At 35.8% G+C, this 20,556-nt stretch overlaps 1 protein-coding gene across 6 annotated transcripts in view; it reads right to left on the reverse strand.

Annotated features, from left to right (window-relative positions):
• The window catches only part of COL19A1 (collagen type XIX alpha 1 chain), a 312,492-nt gene that overhangs the window by 114,197 nt on the left and 177,739 nt on the right, over window positions 1–20,556 (reverse strand). The window lies entirely within an intron of this gene.

Raw genomic sequence — 20,556 nt, forward strand, 5'->3', positions numbered from 1 at the left:
ACAGGGTCTATTTGATAGCGAGATCTCCAGAGTTAAAGAGAAAAACCCAATTGCTTGTATTTGTGATTCTAAACATAAAATCACGTGGTAATGTTCATAGGTTCATTTAGCTATTTGGGCTCTTGAAGACAGAACCTTAATTTAAATCCTCCAGAAACATCAATAAGTAACTACAAAAGAACTAATGGAGCAAATGATCAAAACTATAGATTTGTTTACTACCTTAATGAGAAATGAACTGCCAGTGAAAAACACAAATGATTCAGAAAACAAAGTAAACACATAATCTTAGATCAATAATAAGCCTTTGTATATTTATTACTTATTACTTACAGTGCTTACTATACATTGATTATTAGAAATTAAAGAGAAAATTAGATACAGATTCTAGCCTTGTTGGGTTTATACTCGAGTATGAAAATATTTCTCTTCTTCCCTCTGTATAAGGGTTTTTTTCCCCCCCACATAAAAATTAAAGTTACATAAGTGATCCAAGGCAAGAGTATATAATTCACCATTATTTTCAAGATTTTGGAAGTTATGTGAAACTTGGATATAAACGGCTTTGGATTTGGATAGCATAGCAATCTTTCTATTTTGGCATACTTTACATATGTAGTATACTTGGTTGTCCATGGTCATATTTTACATTATATAGAAAGGTATATATATTCAGTAAAGTTGACTAACTCATATATTTATGACAAAAATGACTGATCATTGGCTTAACAACGATAGGATGGAAAGCAGTATGCATTGTTTGCGAAGCCAGAGACAGGATCTTTAGTACCTTCCCTTTTATTTATGAGCTAAGCAAACTGGACAAGTCATTTAATCTCTCAGCCTTAGCTGCATCCACCCTACAAGAATAAAAAGATACCTGCCCTCATGGAGATTATAGTCTACTACAGAGACTGACAGTAACAAAGTAAGTAAGTTTTAGTGTGGTCCATGGTGACAGATGCAACCGAAAAGAACACAGGAGAAGGGGTTAGGGAGCATCGTGAAGAAGTCAGAGAAGGCTGTGTTGCAAAGCTGACCTGTGAGCCAAGATCTCAAAGAGGTGAGGGAGCAGCTCAGTGGAAATCTGAGGGAAGTGACAAATACAAGGGCTGGAAGTGGAAATTTCAAGGAACTGCAGAAAGCCAGTGAGGCAACTCTGGTGTGAGAGGAGAGAGGAGGTAGAATCTATGGGGCCTGTGGAGCAGAACCTGCAGGCCATTGTAGGGAGTTCAGCTTTTACTCTGAGTAAGAGCTCCAGTTTGTCCTTTGTGAAGTCTGAATATTCATGGAATGAAAAAGCCACAGGGATAAAAGGGACAGCACAGGAATGGAGTCGATGGTATTGTATTAGTGTTGTATGGTAAGAGAAGGTAGCTCTACGTTGCTGGGCACAGCATGACCTACAGAGTTGAGGAATCACTATGTTGTACACCCGAACTAATGCAACACTGTGTGTCGACTATACTCAATTTAAAAAAATCAATTAGAATTTTAATTTCATTTAGAGGCGAAGGTCAAATCTATGACTCCCACCTCCTTAGGCAAAATGTTTACATTTGAAAACTTCAGTGTCAACTCTGCCAGTCATCCAACCCATCCTTATCCATGCTCAAAGGAGAAAAGAACTAGGTAGCTGATGATGCATATTACCACGATTTCCGTGGACATATCTTACCCGTAAGTCAGCCATGGTGACATGGTAAATGCTAGCACATTCTACATAAGGTTCTGTTTTAGGCCAGTAGGTTCAACACAATACTAAGTTTTAAAGAGAGCATTTGGGATATAGTTTTCCTTCATATTTGCCAAGAATGTAATTGATCCATAAGCTCTACACCTGAATGTGTTTGATTACCTTCTCCATGCCCCCATTCAGTTTAACCTCTCGGAAAGCTTGGAACCTTCTGCACTGAAGAATGGGTAGGCATTTATGGAGAACTCTGCTGTTGTAGAGCAGCCATAGAAAATATGTGAGGAGAGCATGGATATGTTCCAATAAACTTTATCTACAATAACAGATGGTGGGTCAGATTTGGGCCAAGCGTGGTTTGCTGACTCCCAGTCTATTGTTTTCATTGTTCTATCTTCGGTCTATAACAGTACCTGGCAAACAGTAGGTGCTCAATTAATCTTTGTTCTTATTTTGGGACTGAGCTAACAATTAAATTGGAATTACGTGTAATTTGTTGAAAAGATACTGGACAAATGAAGAGCTTGCACTAATGAAAAGAAAAGAATGTGATCTCATTCATTACCATACTTTTAGACAAGGCTCAATACCCAAACTATAGGATTAATTATGTCTCAAAATTTCTTTAGGATCTAGTGATGTTTTTATTTGTATTTCTGTTAATATTGTTGTTGTGGGGGACATAAGATAAAATCCTCTTAAGTACTCTGAAATTATTTTGTTGAGAATTAAAAAAATGCAAATATATAAAAAGAGTAAAGTAACAAATGATTACTTTCCCCACAGTATAGAATTAACAACTGATAATATTTTGTAATATTTTCAAGACTTTTCAAAAATAAACAAAATGTTACAGATTAAATGGAAGCATTTTGGACCACCTCCAGTCCTGTTTCCCTCACTACTCTGAGGTGTAACTACTCTCATTAGTTTGATGTTATTCTTGGGGTCCATGTATTCTTTAAAAAAAAACAAACCATGCACAAATATGTGTATATGTATATAAATATTAAAAAATAGTGTCATATTTTGAAATTTGTGTAAATTACTTTTTGTATGTACCCTTTAACAATATTTTTGTACTAATTTTGTACTTTATCCTTGTTGGAAGTGTGTATGTGTGTATATGTCTGTGTGTAGATAATATCTCCAAAGGAAAATATTTCCAAAGTAGCAAAATACAGAAGTACAAGAAGTACAAGACTATTTACTATAAGGCAAAATCTAATTGTTTTTTTTTTTCCAGGTTTTGTATATTGGGGTCTAATGTTGCTCGAGTCTTTCAGCCAAGAAAAGAACTAATGGCCCAAGGAATTCAGGAATTTAGCACCATTTTATTTTTCTCTGTGTTTGAAAAACTTCATCCTGTAAAATGTCAATTCAGTTAGTAACATTTGGTAAGTGCTATAATGGCATAACTCACTTGCAATATTTCCATTCATGCAGCTAAATTTTAAAACACCTAATTGGGGATCATAAGGACTTCCAGTTACCTAAAACATTAGTAGTATCTCTAATATCACAATAATGGCAAATATTTTGAAATGGAATTTAAAGTGTCATCTGAGCCAGCTGAAATTAAATCTGGGTCTACTGATCCAAAGTATCAGTTTCTTAGAGCTTTGAAACAGAGTATCTGTGTTCACTAAGCTAGATATATAGTGACCTTAAAAAAGCCTTTTGTCATATTTCATAATATCAAGGACTGGAAAGAGAAAGAATGAAGATCCTTATGAAACATTTGCAGTCCATAAAACATTTCAGAAAGTACTTTGTCAACCTGTGCTATAAATAGTTTAATAGTGACGTGCTGCTGGACTGTACGCGTGTCTATATGATGACAAAGAGAAGAACCTTCCAACACTCTTCTATAATAGCTCTAGAAATACACATGTTTCGGGGAGAGCAAATTTTAGCAAAGTTTATTCAACTAGCACTTTATTAAATGGCAAGGTCCACCAGATGGCACTTCCGAGCTCCCATTGGATAGTGCTAACTGAATTTGATGATCCAGGAGACAGGGCCACCAGTTAGCTGATAGGGTACTTTTGTGCAAATGAGAAAAAGACACCTTTCCTCTTGGTGGCTGCCGCCAAAAAAAGGGGCACACAGGTGATTGGTGGGGCACAGGCCAAATTTCAGTTGCCAAGCACCTGTTGACTAGTTGCACTTTTTCAGGGCAAATGTGTTAGGTGACAACTTCATAAATGTCTCTGGGATGCTAAAAGAACCACTACATCTTTGCCATGGTTTTAATACTAATGTATTTCACTGTGCTCAAATACTTGGAAATTACTACCGTAAGTATGATATCACATTTAGCAGTTAAGGAGCACTTGCTATGTGACAGGCCCTATCCCAGCTATGTTCCATATATGTTTTTCTAATCATCACTTCAGCCTAGGAATGTTAGTGTCATTCCCACTGCAAAGCTCAGGCTCAGAGAGGAAGGATAGCATTCCCCGGATCAGAGAATCGGGGCTCCTCCAGAAGTCTGCGTGACTCCAGAACTCATGATCTTGGAGGGTTTGCATTACTGATGTGATGCAGAGGTTAACACTTTATTTATGAAAATCTCAAGCAACCAGATCTCCACAGAAGGTATGAACCCATCAAGTGATGACTGGCCCTCCTTCCATTGGGATGGTGTGTGGGTTGCTTTGGCTACCACCAAGGCCGTTCTCTGGTAGGAGTACTTCCACCTACCAGCAAGCATTCATGAGCACAAGTTGTAGGTCAGGGGAGAGAAGGAAACTTGAGAGTGTCAATAAGGAAATAAACAGACACAGCCTCAGACGGAGAGGGGGCTGGGCAGAGACAAAGAGGCAGAGAAGCTTTTGTACCAGTGTCAGGTACAAAATCAGTGTCTTTGGATGTCATGCATTTCCCACCACATTGGTTAAACTCTTTTGAATATTCTGTTGTATTCTATTTCTTTTTTGAAAAGTCTTATTAGGACCTATTAAGCTGATTTCTGACCTTCTAATGGATCATTGCACACAGTGTGAAAAACATGGCTATTACGGAACCAGAGCTTAGCAATAGATTTGTGTTAGAACTCAACTCTACCAATTTCTTGCTCTGTGACTCTTTAACTTGTTCTTTAAGTTCTTTAAGCCTCAGTGTCCTTTTCTGAAAAGCGGAGATAATAATCCTTAACAGAGAAGGATGTTGTAACCAGGATAATAATATAGAATTACCATATATATTATTTATATTGTTGTAATATTACATATATATAGGTTATATGATATGATTGGTATAATGAAGCACCAACAACAGATGAGATGGTCCAAAATTTTCAGTTTTGTGACCAAGTCAGCTTTATCCATGCTAAAATTAGGCACGTTCATCTTACCTAAAGAAAACCAGTCAGCATGAACCTAAGCTCAGCTACCAAGTTAGTTATCCTATAGATCCTTATCTGGATACTTTTAACTATATTTTGTTTGCCTCTCCATGCACCCAAATCCAATACATAATTGCCTTTTTGTTGGGCTCTAGGGGTTTTAACTTCTTTGTATAAGATGGATCCTCAGATCTTACAAAGGTAAGTCAGACTATTGTTCACATTTTACCCATTCATTTCCTTTTATCTTCTTCCCAAGGAGAAAACCAAATAAAAGTGAGAAAGGAGAGTCCTCCTTCCTCTTAGGATACTTTCCTAGAAATTCTATTTACAAAATAACTTCTAGCTTCTCTGCTTGTCTTGACACTGTAGTTAGATTCCAAATAAACTAACATAGGTAGCCAGGAATAAAGCAGAGCAGATAGTAAAACACATTAACCTGGGTGAGTGCACATTTCTTTTAATTATTACAAGGTTGAACATTTTATATATTTAATTAGCAATACTTCAATTAAAGGAATTTTTTTTGCTGGTGATAAAATGATTGTTACATTTTTAGCCTAAAGTCAGTGTAACTCACTAAATCAGTACTTCTCTAACTCAGTGGTGGTGGACTGGTTTTTAACATTTCCAATTTGTTATGGGTTGGTACTTTTATAAAATATAATAACACCAAATTACTAGAAAAAAGTGAAATAAGGACATGTTTACTATTGGATTCAATAGACATAAAATAACACTTTAGTTAATGTAATCAAACAAACTTAACAGAGGGAAAAAGAAAATAATTTATAAAACTGTTGTTTTTTGTTTTATTGTTGAAAGTGTGTATATGCTGATAAGAAGGATTCACAATTATGCTTGGAACTTTTAGTTCTTTGCAATTATGATGAAACCAAAGTTCTGAGTGAGATAGTGATCCCCATACTAAGTGCCTATAAACAGTCTTTCAGACAAATGAACCTATCCATGAAACTATCATTGAAAGTTTTAGTATAGAAACTTTATACTAGGGGCACCCGGGTGGCTCAGTCAGTTGAACATCTCACTCTTAATTTCAGTTCAGGTCATGATCTCAGAGTCCTGCACTGGGATCTGTGCTGGGCATGGGAATGGCTTGAGATTCTCTCTTTCTCTCTCCCTCGCCCCTCCCCGCTAAAAAACCCCCTTTATATTAAAGCTGGCTTCTTGTTTGTTAACATTTAACCTAAGTTGAATTGACAATGCTACTTGTAGGGCATAACTTATCTGCAGTGCTTCATTGTTTGGATTTACTGATATTCAGTACAGAAGTCCGTTTAACAGAGGTATGTTGATAAGAAGGAAATAAAAGATTCCAAACTTGCTTTAGCAAACTCAGGAGAATATTCTTTATAGTTTTTATTAAAAAATGAAGTGATGCTGTTTTTTTAAAAAATTCATCTTTAATGTTTCATCAGTAGCCAGTTCCAGCAATCTACCCTATCCATTTACATTTAATTTAAATTATTTTTCAGTGAAAGAAATGAATTTGGCATCCTGGAATTCTTTTATCTTTATTTTTATCTTTTTATTTATTTGAGAGAGAGAGAGAGCACGAGAGTGGGGTGGGGAGGGGTGGGGGGGAAATCTTCAAGCAGACTCCCTTGCTGAGCACGGAGCCTAATGTGGGTTCCAGGTCATGACCCATGAGATCATGACCCGAAAAACCCAAACCAACACTCAACTGACTGAGCCACCCAGGTGCCCCAGCATCCTGGAATTGTTATATATGCATCTTCTTTGTTTATGTATGTATTTTCTTCTGATGGAAAATAGAATTCGAAACATTCTATCAAATGTCAAAAATATTTGGTGATAATTTTCACTGATGTAGGATATTGTCATTTATTTCTTCAAAAACGGTATTAAAACTATGGGAATATACTGCAACAATCTGTAGAAACTTCAATTTTCCCTCTTCAGTTTTCTTCTGCTGTTGAAAAATACATTGCATTCTTCCTTCTCTTGGAAGGATAGATATTATTAAAAATATTAAAGATGGGTGAATAAGCGAGTCTGTCAAATTGTCCAAATTACATTTTTTTAAAAGGTGAGAAGAAACTGGTTTCTTCTTTTTCTCTCACTTACCCTACCTCACAGTTCCTGGTAACCATCATTCTAGTCCTTTTCTATGTGTTCATAGAACACATAGATTTTAGATTTTAGATTTCACATATAAGTCATATCAGACAGTATTTGCCTTTCTCTGTCTGACTTACTGCACTTAGCGTAATGTTCTCAAGGTCCATCCATGTTGTCCTAAATAGATTTCCTCCTTTCTCGTGGCTGACTAACATTTCATTGTATATATACACTATGTCTTCTTTATCCATTCATTTGTCGATGGACACTTAGGTTGTTTCCATATCTTGGCAATTGTGAATAATGCAACAATGAGCATGGGAGTGTAGATACCTTTTCGATATACTGTTTTCATTTCCTTTGGATACATATGCACAGAAGTGGGATTGCCGGATAAAACGGTAGTTCTGTTTTAAGTTTTTTGAGGAACCTATGGTAGCTGCTTCAATACACATTCCCACAAATAGTGCATAAGGGTTCCCTTTTCTCAGTATGCTCACCCATACTTATCTCTCTCTCGCTGGCGCTCTCTCTCTCTCTCTCTCTCTTTTTTTTTTAAATGAGAGCCATTCTTAACAGGGGTGAGCTGATATCTCATTGTAATTTTGATTTGCATTTCCCTGATGATGAATGATGTTGAGCCACTGGTTTCTTAATTTGCAGAAAGAATGAGTTGATTCTATAATTCTAACATACTTGACAAATTTTTCTCCTCAATAACCATACTCAGTGTGCAAGAAGGGTTATTTTGACCATTTTCTGTACTATCTCAAAATTTTAAAAATCTCTATGTTAACATACTAATTTTTACAGATGAACAAATTTGCCATGTCATTAAGCCTATTGTTTCGTTTAGCTGTTATTTCTTTATTAGCAAGAATTTCCTGATGAAGGAAGCAATGCATTGGTTTACATTCTAGCGCGAGCTCCCTAATCTGGGTAACGGTCCTGGGATACCTCCCTATCACTGCAGCTGTGTCATTGAGACCTACTGCTGTACAAAAACTGAACTCTAAACTACATTTGCAGCAAAGAAAAAGGTTCTTCCTTATATCACTATCATCCACAATTGCACGTATACCAAAAGAACTGACACATGAGCATTACTTGTGCATTTGTCAAGACGTAGTAAAAATATTTTGCCAGTTTTATTTGTTCTTTGAGTTGATATTAGCTAGCTTTTAAAAAATATGTCAAGCCATGTAATCTTTGACCTATTCACTCAATATTTCCAAGCAAAGATCTTTGATGTCATCTTTCACTAATGTCTCGGTAATTGTATGTTTATTTTTGTCTCAAGATTCTAAAGTACTACTTTCTAAGACATCTTGAAGGCATTAATGTTTAAATATGAAATATTGAACATTTGCTTTGATTGGCTTTTTACATCAATGTTCATTCTTTCGAAATTCTTTTGCTTTTGAACTTACTTCTGTTCTGTGTATAAATGTTGCTTACACTTTGATGGATTCATTGCTGCATGAGCCAGTCCATCTCTGCAAATGACATGCTATGCTTTAATACTTCACCATCAATGACTGAATTCACTATATGAATGATCATACTTCCTAATAAAACTAATGCCAATTCTTTTGATCTTTATTTCTTTGAAATTCCTTTCATGGTCAGCAGTTAGTTTATTTCTAATGAAAATATGTGTGTCGGGGTGCCTGGGTGGCTCGGTGGGTTAAGTCTCTGCCTTCCGCTCGGGTCGTGATCTTGGGGTCCTGGGATCGAGCCCCACATTGGGCTCTCTGCTCATCAGGGAGCCTGCTTCCCCCTCTCTCTGCCTGTGTGTCTGCCTACTTGTGATCTCCCTGTCAAATTAAGAAAAAAAAATTTTAAAAAAAAGGAAATATGTGTGTCAAAAAACCCTGTGAAGCTTGTTTTGCCATTAGTTAGTTGGGGTTAAAAATAAATAATATAAATTCTAGTTCCCTAACTTAATTAAAACTCAAAATAATTAAAAATATTTTATAAAAATAAATGATTACATTTTCTCAGGTTTTTTTTTTTTTTTTTTTTTTTTGGATTACAGTTGATGAGTTAACCTTAAAATGTCATATGTTTTGATATGGCCATATTGTTCGTGACTTGTAGGCAGCTGCTCTCCACGTGGTTCAACAACACACAACTCATTTATGGACTATGGGATGAGTCCAATAATCACATGTTTAGAATATACAGCAATATTCAATTGTCATAAAAGTTTCTAAACATGTATTTTCAATTTGTGTACTTATCATGGTGCCCTATCACCTTGTCTGAGCACCTTACTTGAATAGCATTGTATTACAAAGCACCCACAGTTCATTAACTCCTATCTCTTTTATGGAGACAAGCCTTTCAATTCTTCTACTTCCTTTTAAATGCTTTTGGTTAGATGAACTGTGTTCTAGGCTTTAAAAGAAAGCAAACACAGAGTTACTTAAGAGGAAAATGCAAATAAGGTAGAGTCTATTTTCTCTGACCTTGTCCCTTTTTCCTGTTTCTCCATCACATAGCTCTCCTATGGCGGACATATTATAGGCCCACTGTCATGCTCTCCTATGGTGGACATGTTGTAGGCCCACCTCATGCTCTCCTATGGCGGACCTGTTGTAGGCCCACCGTCCATGACAGTCTTGTTTCATTGATTGGCCCTTCCCCATCTAATTAATCATCTATCTTAGTATTGGTTTAGCTCATTCTAATGTCTCCAGAAAGTGGTGCTGCTGGCAGAATCAAAATGAGGCTGATTGGGTAAAACAATTCTAAGTCATGGAATATTTTCCAAGACTACCCTAATTCGATTTTTCAAGGCAAGTCTATAAGACTCTCAAAATCTGAACATGAACAGTAATAAGATTGGAGAAAGTTTCATAGATTTATCTTTGTAATCGTGTTATTGTTAGAAAATGTGTCTAATTGTTGAAAATAATGTGGCAGAAAAAGAAAGCAAATTGTTTGTTTTTAAGAAAACCCATTTTAGGTAATTAGATTTGAAATTAAATAGCAAGATATAAAGAAGGAGTATGGAGGTGGAGCATGAGAGGAGATGATTAGGAATGTTGTTAAATTTTAAGAACAAAAGATTAAAATGAAAGTGTCATCCCACTAAATGCTGTGGGGAATTTACCTATTTCATTCTTTGCTTCAGTTTTTTTATACTAGATATTATCTAATGAAAGTACATTAGACACACTCAAGTCATGCAATTTTGACAAAATAAAAAAGAAAGGGAATAGTGCACCATTTTCATTATTAAATTAGAAGCATAACTTCTTTTGAATTAGTAATTTTTATGCCATCCCTTTTTTACTTTGAAAAGGTTTTTATCTCTATGGCAACAACTGCAAAGAAATACACCACATTCATTTTCGTCAGCTCCCAATGAAAATGATTTTAAGCCCTTAGTAAGTTAGCAGTATAGTCTATAAAAATTTATAACTATAACCCCAAGGATTTATTGATAAAAAGACACAGATAGGACTCCTTATATAGTAAATCAGTCCCTTGACATTTGCTAGTTTGGGAATTATCCTTGATTAGCATGTTTCAGAAATTTTGTATCATTTGAGAAAAAAAAAGGCAGTTTATAGAATGTGTATAGGGATATAAAAAGTGAAAAATTGGTGAAAGAAATAAAGATAAGAACAATTTAATTTTGGCAACATCTTAGTCTGACATCATTTACATTATACCAATAAAATAAAGTTTTCTGAGAAGTTGGAATTGTATTCTAGCAAAATGGCTTCCTAAAGCAAAGTAGATGAATTCAGACAACTGCTGATAACAGAAGGAAGCTCTTGTCAGACACCACGGGTAATTTACAGAGGAAAAGAGGCACAGATAGAAAGGGTGAAGGAAATGCTTACATCGTCACCAGCGGCTTAAGAATCTAGCAAAACTCTGAAATGACAGTAACAGACATTTTCTTCTCCCAATGTCTTGTCCCACGTCCACCTTTTTTTTGTTTTTTTTTTTACAGTTTGCCTCCAATATCTGCTTCTGTATTTCTCACTGCTTTTTACTTTACTGAATGAGTCGGGCTTGTTGTTCATGAAGGAAAAAAGAAGTAGCTATAAATTTTACTTGCCTGGAAACCATAGACAATCTTGAGACCAATGTCACTTATAAACAACAGAAGTTTTATTAAGTCATATCTAAATTGAAAAAGTCTTTCTGTCTGAGATAAATACGCACAGTGCCTTGATTCCTACTCTGTCCCCGAAGGGAGCATGCCCTCTCTCCTAAAGCGTCCTCACAGTCAAGGTGCTCACTCATGTGGACACTCGCGCCTTGTCTTTTATTACTGTTTCATACTGCTTACAACTGCGATTTGCTATTTGCTGACTTCCTTGCTCCCGTTTGTAAATGTGCTCAATTACGAAACAAAACAAAATGACAACAAAAAACTTTTCCTTGACCTCTCTGAATGTGATCGTATACCAGCTCTCTTTATACCTCGGCTTCTGAAAAGAAAAGTCCAATAGTTGCAAAGAATTTAGAAATAAGAGTACTGTATCATCTATTCATATTCTAAAAAGATAAATTTCCAACTTTTCTTAGAATTGTTGCATCACATTTATTTTTCAACGGCCCTACTCTTCCCTGAAAATTGAAATATAACATATTGCAAAGCTGAGGTGCTATAAAATTAAACTTGCTTTCAGAATTCTGTGCTGCCACCCAAGGTAACTCAAAATAAGGAGTTTTACAAAGTCGAGGTCTTGCATTGTTTATTAGAAACATAATGCTGCCTTTCAAAGCCAGTAGGCCATAAAAATGTTTCATGTTCCAAATGTTTTGCATTTCTGAAAACTTACATGTCTATATTTCCCAAACTGATTAATAGCTTGTAATTCATTCTTGGCTTTGGCAGCTACCTACGTATACACTCACTGTGTGCCAAATGGATGAATAACTTTGTACTTGACATTTCCAGTGGTAAATGTACCAAATAGCTACTAACGTGTTCAGTGAGATGTTCTGAGTAACGATACTGAGGCGGGAATATTAGCATACTGCCACATCGGTGGAAAGTGCCTTCTCGTTTTCCATTCTCTTTAAGTGTTCCTCTAAGTAGTTAATATTTATAAGACTCTTTCATAGAACACCTGTCGCCAGACTGCATTCAAAGTGCTCCTGGCTTAATCTCGTAACATACCTAGGACTAAAACTGTGATGAAACAGATAAATTTAGATTAGAATCTCGAATGGTTTGCCTGAAGTCACAAGTTAATCCAATCACACAGCTGGAGAAAGAACTGACTCCCACCCCGCTTCCCCACTGGCCCGCCCATGCTTGTTCCCCACTGTTGGTGCAGGGTAAGCAGGGCAGGCACACAGAAGGTGCATGCTTTACAATGTGTGGACACTGCAAAAGGACCAACTGTACTTATCTACATTTGTCCCTTATAATGTGTGGTCTTCAGGAGAAAAATGAGGGGCTTTGGTCAAGTTCTCAATATTCTCCATTTTAAAAAACAACAAAATCTGGTTTTTGGAATGCAACCACCAAACAGACAGTAAGGGTTCCTATGATACATGATAGCTAAAGAGATGACTAGCCTGAAGCCTTAAAGAACAGTTGCAAGCTTCTGGAACTCAGTTCCATTATTTGGTGGACTAGAATGACACTGTTGTTCCCTTTTGACTCTAAAATCTGACAACTGGATGTGCCTGAAATGGGCTCCCAGGCCCCTCCTCTGAGGGAGCTCGGTGCCTGCCTGGGCCTCAGGGACTATGTGTCCCTTGTCCAAAGGGGGCCCAGTAAGAAGGCGTGCTTCTCCCCCAGCAGAGGCCAGTTCCTGGGTCTATTCACATAAATAAGTAAGCCATTCCGAGTCAGCATTCTATTTTAAAAATATGAAAACACTTCTCTTTATTAATCCAAATAACAGATAGCTGATAAAGCTATTATGTTACAATACAAATGGTGTCATTTGACCCTTTATTTCAATGAGTAAGGACTTCAGCTCCTTGTGGTTTAACGACCTATGTAAGTATTACTGGAATAAAACCGCTGGTTACTATCGCTTTTTCTTGTTACAGCCTTCCCAGGGCACTGCGCATCGTCTACTTCAAGGGCACTGCAGAGACTCACTAATGAGAGTGAAGTTTACCACACCAGACGAAGGCACGCCGCCATTAACTAGCTGTGATATTTATCGGAGCGGTGGCCTGTTCTCATAAAGTCTTGGCTACATCTCATCTCATCTTTCTTCACCTGATCCTAATTAGACTGAGCTAGAAGTGGCTAGAAGTTGCCTCCAATGTCTTCCTGTTCCTTTACCGTTCCTACCGGTTCGAGTGTGAGGCAACAGTAGAGGACTCTTGTCCTTGCACAACTACTCCTTTGTGAACATTCCTTTGACATGAACACGTATTAGCCTCTCTCCCTTGTTCTTGCCTCACTCTATTGCTTCAATAACTGAATTTGATACTGCTCTGGTGGACACCAAGTTAGAGTAAGCAGGAGCACCTGGGTGGCAGGACACTGGGAGAAAATTGTGAGGTTTTTCAGAAAAATATTCAGATAAAACAGACTGATGTCATTCCTTGAACTTCTTTTCTGAAGTCTCTGAAATTCTGATTCTGTATCTTGAGAAGCATCTAACTGAAAATATTAAAAAATCTCACAAATATTAAATCATGCCTTATTATATGCTGTGATAAGTCACATGCTTAATAATGAATTATATGTTATTGGGACTTCATCAGTTAGGACAAGCAGAGGAAATTAATATGGAAAGTAATGAATGATATACACTTTTGCTCTGGGAAATGTATCATAAAATAAAAGTAAGAAGATTACTATGCTTTATTTACATTCTATACTGATTTCTCACTTAATTTCTGAAGTAGGGTATAAAATGATGAAAGCATATAGATGACTTCATATTTACTTATTTATATACACTTATAATACCCAAAGCACATAAAAATGACTGAATAAAGTCAGAATACAAATTGCATGTCAGATATATGATGATACAGACACATAAGGTTTGAAGGCTTTATATTCCTAGTAGAAATGGTACTTCATACAAAAGGAACATAAATGCAAAATAAACCATTATATGTAAAAATTATTTATTTATTTATTTGACAGAGAGATCACAAGTAGGCAGAGAGGCAGGCAGAGAGAGAGGAGGAAGCAGGCTCCCTACTGAGCAGAGAGCCCGATGCGGGGCTCGATCCCAGGACCCTGGGATAATGACCTGAGCAGAAGGCAGAGGCCTTAACCCACTGAGCCACCCAGGCACCCCCCCATTATATGATTTTTTATGTATACAAATTGTGGTATTTTTTTTCTCCCAAAATGCCTATTTTAACTCAGTAAAAGTTGTCTCAATTATATAATACTGACCTTTTATAAGTGTTAATTTTAATAGTCTTAAAGGTAAACTGGGGATAACTAGGTAATTCCAAATGGTAAATGAGTTTCTAGAAAGACAGCAAATAAAGACAAAGACGGCAGTATCAGGTATCAAAACAATAGTGAAGGCTCCCCAGTCTGCTATGGACCTCTGCAAATAGAAGTGCAGGAACAAATGTAAATTTGATCATTTTTATCCTCTGAGTTTAATGTTTGGTTTTGTACATTCAAGTAAGACATTGTGAGAAAGTTGCTTAGCCCTTGGAACTTGAATAGGGTACACAATTTCCCAGATACCCATCTAGAAATATCATCCAGGATCAAAGATGGTATTTCTTGGAAACTCTTAAGGTAATCCTTAAGGAGAAATCCTTAGAAAATTTCACAGGAAGTAAATGGAAAAAGATGTCCTCTGTATGCTAGGAAGTTTAAAACATGTGCAATAAACATGAACCATTATTTGTAGAATGCAGAACCTCTAAGATGTTATTTATAAGATGTATATTTACATATTTATATATGGATTGAAGCAAAAAAAAAAAACATGCTTTTTTCCTATATTTATGTTCCGCCTGGAACCAGAGTTAAAACTATTATTTAAAAAAATTTGATGGGGGGCACGTGGGTGGCTCAATTGGTTAGGTGTCTGCCTTCGGCTTGGGTCATGATCTTAGGGTCCTGCAATCAAGTACCACAACAGGCTCTTTGCTCAGCTCTCTCTGCTTCTTCTTTCTCTCTCTCTGTGCACTCTCTCTCTCTCAAATAAATTAATAAAATCTTTAAAAAAAATTGTTGACTTTTCCCTTTCAGCAATACAAATTCTTGGTACAAGGATACAAGTAATAGCGTTAGTGAGTGAGCAGAATTATGGATACACTCACTATGCATTTTAAAGGTGTCAGTTTTAATAATACATAAAGTTAAGAAGTCTCATCTTCATGTGCAACTAGCCAAATTACTTCCTGAAGCTGAAAATTCATCATTATTCATACTTTTCTCTATAAGGCTCCCCTTAAAATTCAAGCCAATTGTTAGTGGTTTCTACCAGGCCCTAAATTCATTTCATTGGAACGATGAGGTCCTTCTATGGCTCTGAAATTAGCACTGTGGAATAAGCTATCCTAAAAAAAAGATTTTTTTTTAATCCTAAAATTTCTGTTCAACTTCAAAATTACAATCAAGCAAAAATTAAAAAAAAAACAAGAATGAGGTGTTATCTCGGTCCAACCAAACAAATTTGCATTTGGGGCAGTAACTAGCTGACTCACCAACAAAATGTTTTTTTTTCAGAGACCTAGAGTGATTTCTTTAAAAAGCCCATGGTAGTTTTATGCCAGCCTTAATACCATTCAGACATACACTTAATGTGATGAAAAAGGAAAATTCCAAGGTCACATTAAAATAGTAATTTTTTTATATTTTGGGAAATTCTATTATGGATATTAGGAAACCCGGCAAGGAATCTATATCTTAGAGGGAATTTTATAAAAATTCCAGTTCTTTTGAGATATTTCATATAAACTTCTATGAACATGCTCAGCTGTCTGAAATACTCCACTTTTCACTAAGATACTTTTATGGGCTCCCATCCAGCTCCTGTCCTTACCCCTCCAATAGATTCCCTATTGCTGTCTCTCCTTCCTCAAAATTCACCCCCTAATTTACACCTTTCTTACAATTTTCTTTTCTAATGTTCTCTCAATTATTCAACTAAACTTGTCTTTCAGCTGGCACCCGTTCCAGCCACCTCTTCCTTTATTCAACATCTTTCCTCTGACTTTGTTCCAAATTTTAATCCTGTTCAATCCTCTGTACATCCTGAAACACTCTTCTGTTGGCTTCTTGGCTCTTCAGTGTCCTGGTCCCTATTCTGGCTCTTCTCTGACCTCATCATGGGCTGAACATCCTCTTGGCCCCCATGCTGTTCTCCCTTACTTCTCTCTGATATACTCCATCTGTGTCTTAGAGTCAATGCTAAACATAAGTTGAATTTTAAGAATTGTGTTAAGCTATAAAGGATGTGAGACTTAAAACTGTGCCAGCCAAATGTTTTACCTATGGAACTTTAAAAAGATAACAAAGTAAAAAAAAATTATATATACATATACATATACATACACATATACATATGTGTATGTATATGTATGTGTGTGTGTGTGTGTGCGTGTATTTGACATATATGACAGAATCAAAGAAGAAAATCAGGACATTAAGAAAAAAAACTATAAATCTTAGATACATATTGCCAAAAAACATTGTTGAGGTTAAGAGAAGCTTTTAAGTATGAGAAGCATACTGTAATGTACTTTATTAAATGAACACTTTATAATCTAAGATTTAGCCACTTAGAAGACAGTGAAAAGAATAATCAACTAATATAAATTTGAAACAAATTCGGTGTGGTTTTGGAGAAAAATAGTGTTCTTATTGGGCTTATAGAAAGCTGTACACAAAGGGCCAAAGAGAAAAAGGAAAAGAATTTATCAATCAGAATCTGTATGTTTAATAAAAATAACAATAGTAATATTAACATGTTTCTATAATGTTTGATGTTCAAAGTATGTTTACATGTGACACCTACGTTTGTTTTTTGTTTTTGTGACACTTCTGTTTGAAACTAACCATAATTTTAAGATATTGGTTTAACAGAAGCTATTATCTATTTAACCATTGAGGAAAATGAAGAAATCAATGATTTATTTAAAATTAAATGTTCTGCTTTTTGGGTGGCTCAGTGGTTTAAGCCTCTGCCTTCAGCTCAGGTCATGATCTCAGGGTCCTGGGATTGAACCTGCTTCCCCACCCCTCCTGCCTGCCTCTCTGCCTACTTGTGATCCCTGTCTGTCAAATAAATAAATAAATAAATAAATAAATCTTTATGTTCTGCTTTCATTAAAGACATTTATGCCCAGAAGCGAGGTTTATAAGACTTGCCATATATTTTATATGTCATTTCAATTAATTTAATGATAATCAATTCCTTCTCAAACACCTGTAATCAAAATATAAGAGTTTTGTTGACAATGTGTCAATAAAAAATAATTTTAAATTTATAGACTTTTCTTTTGTTTCCTATTGCATGCTTTAGTGAAATGGAAAAATTATTGGTCTTAGCTTGCACTATGGGTGTATGCATACACACACATATACATACAAATACATTAATAAGTCTAAAAGAGCTGAGTGCTACCTAACTCTTGAGCAGAGAAAAAATGGTGGCAATAAGATGGACCTAACTACAAATATGTAAGAATGCTCATTTCTTAAATTAATTTGCTTCCCTATTCAATAGCTTATAAAGCAGAATATATCATGGATTGTATTTGGAAATAATAATCTGTAAATGTGGATAATGTCAATAATACCTGTTCCAGCTTCTTTCTTCAATAAATATGGCACTTGTGAAAAGAGGTAGTGATAATGACAAGCCATGACTAACAGTATAAAATTCTTTTACAGTCGTTAGTTTCCAACACTGTAACTCTTGATAGAGGATAAAATGAAAGTAATATTATTGAGACTATGCATATTTATAAATGGAGTAAATTTGCATAAAGTAGTGGTTGAACTTTATAATTTGAATACATTCCTCCATAATTATCACGAAGAATACATAAGTTTAATTTATTCTTTAACCCACCTTCCTCTGAAATGCAAGCTTTGAGAGGGTACAATTTTAATTTGAAGCATTATTATTTTTAAAAAGCCTCATTTGAATATTTTTTTCATTTCAGTTAGTCTCTGACAGGGACTCTCATAATTATCTTACAAGCCAAATTAAGAAATGTGGGTGGGAAGGAGGTAGAGTTTGATGTATTTGTACATGATTTAATTATTCATGCCACAAGAACATCAGTGGTAATCAAGATGGCAGCCTTTGCTGGTGTTATGTGAAACTGTCAGTTTCTATTCTGCTCAGGATTTATTAAAGATTTACACGAAGACTTAGAGGATAGCCTTATCAAATTTTAAGGTGACATAAAGCTGGGAGCTGGTTTAGTGGAAAAGCAAACTAATAGAATGATATTAGGGACTAAAATCCAGAAGATGAAATTTAACAGTGACAAGGATCAGTTCCTTCTCTGTGATTCAAAAAAGGCAACTGTGCAACAGGATGGATGAACATCTGACTTGGCAGAAGTTTTTATTAAAATAAAAGAGAGAGAACATCAAATTGACTACATGTTATACAAGTCAAAAGTGTGATATCATTGTGCACTTAAAAATTTGTTAAATTTGTTAAGAGGTAGTTTTCATGTCAAATATTATTACCACACACTCACACACAAACAACTCTGCCATAGGAGGGTTAATTCAGATATAATGCCCTCAATCTAGCCTCACCCACATAGCTCTATAATTTCCACCTCAAACCACCTACAAAGTATAAGTTTTTGGGAACTGAAACTAAAAATCTGTTTTTTATTATTATGTTTTTCTATTTTAAGAATACAGTTGACTGAAATTGTATATATTTAAGGTATACAACTTGATGATCTGATACACACTGTGAACTATTCACCATGATCAAGCTAATTAGTATATCCATCACCTCAGACATACTCTTTTCTTTTTTTTTTTTTTGTGGTGAAAAAACACTTAAGATCTACCCTTTTAGTAAATTTCAAGTATACAATATTAATTATAATCTCATTTTGTATATTACATCTCCAGAACTTATTTATCTTGAATATCTAAGCCTTCGTACACTTTGACCAACATCTCCCCATCCTCCTCATCTCAGCCCCTGGTAACCACCATTCTACCCTCTGTTTCTATGAATTTGACATATTTGGATGTAGACATATAAATGAGAACATGCAGTATTTGTCTTTCTGTGTCTGGCTTCATTCACTTAGCATTATGTCCTCCATGTTCATCCATGTTCTCACAAATGGCAGGATTTCCTTCTTTTCTAAGACTGAATAATACTTCATTGTGTGCATTTGTGTGTGTGTGTGTGTGTGGTAATCACATTTACTTTATTGATTCATCTGTCAATACACATTTAAGTTGTTTGCGTATCATGAGAATGCAGATATTTCCTTGAAATGCTCATTTCATTTCCTTTGGGTATATACCAATAAGTGAAAGTGGTTGCACCAATTTATATTCCCACTAAGAGTGCACCAGGGTTCCCTTTTCCTCCTGTCCTCACCAACACTTGTTACCTTTTGTCTTTTTGATAACAGTGATTCTAACAGGTATGAGGTAACATCTCATTATGGCTTTGATTTGCATTCCCTGATGATTAGTGATGTTTAGTACTGTTCCACGTACCTGTTGGCCATTTGTAGCTCTTCTTTTGAGAAATGTCTATTCAGGTTTTTTGCCCATTTTTAAACTGGGTAACTAGGAGTTTGATATTGAGTTTTTTACATGAGTTACTTATACATTCTGGATATTAACTAGGAGGTATATTTATCACTCAGTTTCCAGGAAAGTAGAGTTATTAGAAGGAAAATGTCCTCTGGATGCAGAACATAAAAATTAATTCAGAAATATGGTCCTAGATGCAATAGATATCTTGGCTATCATTGGGAGAAAACAGAAGAAGAAGCCTGGAAAGTAACTTCACAAGGTCTTTTCATCTGGTCATCTGCCCCCAGTGAATTAATTGCTTAAGACAGACTCAAAAGCCTTGGGGCGGCTGGGTGGCTCAGTTGTTAATTGTCTGTCGCTGGCTCAGGTCGTGATCCCAGGGTCCTAGGATGAGCCCCCACAATGGGCTTCTTGCTCAGTGGGAAGCCTGCTTCTCCCTCCCTGACTCCCCTTGCTTGTGTTCCCCCCCCCCTCTGTCAAATAAATAAATAAAATCTTAAAAAAAAAAAAAGACAGACTCAAAAGCCTAAATCTAGATTAGTAATTTTCTATTTTCCTCCCTGACACTACTTAAACTTTGATCAAGTGGATTAATGAACTCCTGAATAAAGGGTTTGGGGAGCCAAATGGGAAATGACAGTTGTACATACAGGCATTGGGAACAGAACTCAGATAGGACTGCTTTATAAATAAAGTATCAGCATCGTTCCACTTATTGGCAATGTG

This window comes from Lontra canadensis, unplaced genomic scaffold (assembly GCF_010015895.1).
Source record: "Lontra canadensis isolate GAN:19392208 unplaced genomic scaffold, GSC_riverotter_1.0 scaffold27, whole genome shotgun sequence".
Classification (NCBI taxonomy): domain Eukaryota; kingdom Metazoa; phylum Chordata; class Mammalia; order Carnivora; family Mustelidae; genus Lontra; species Lontra canadensis.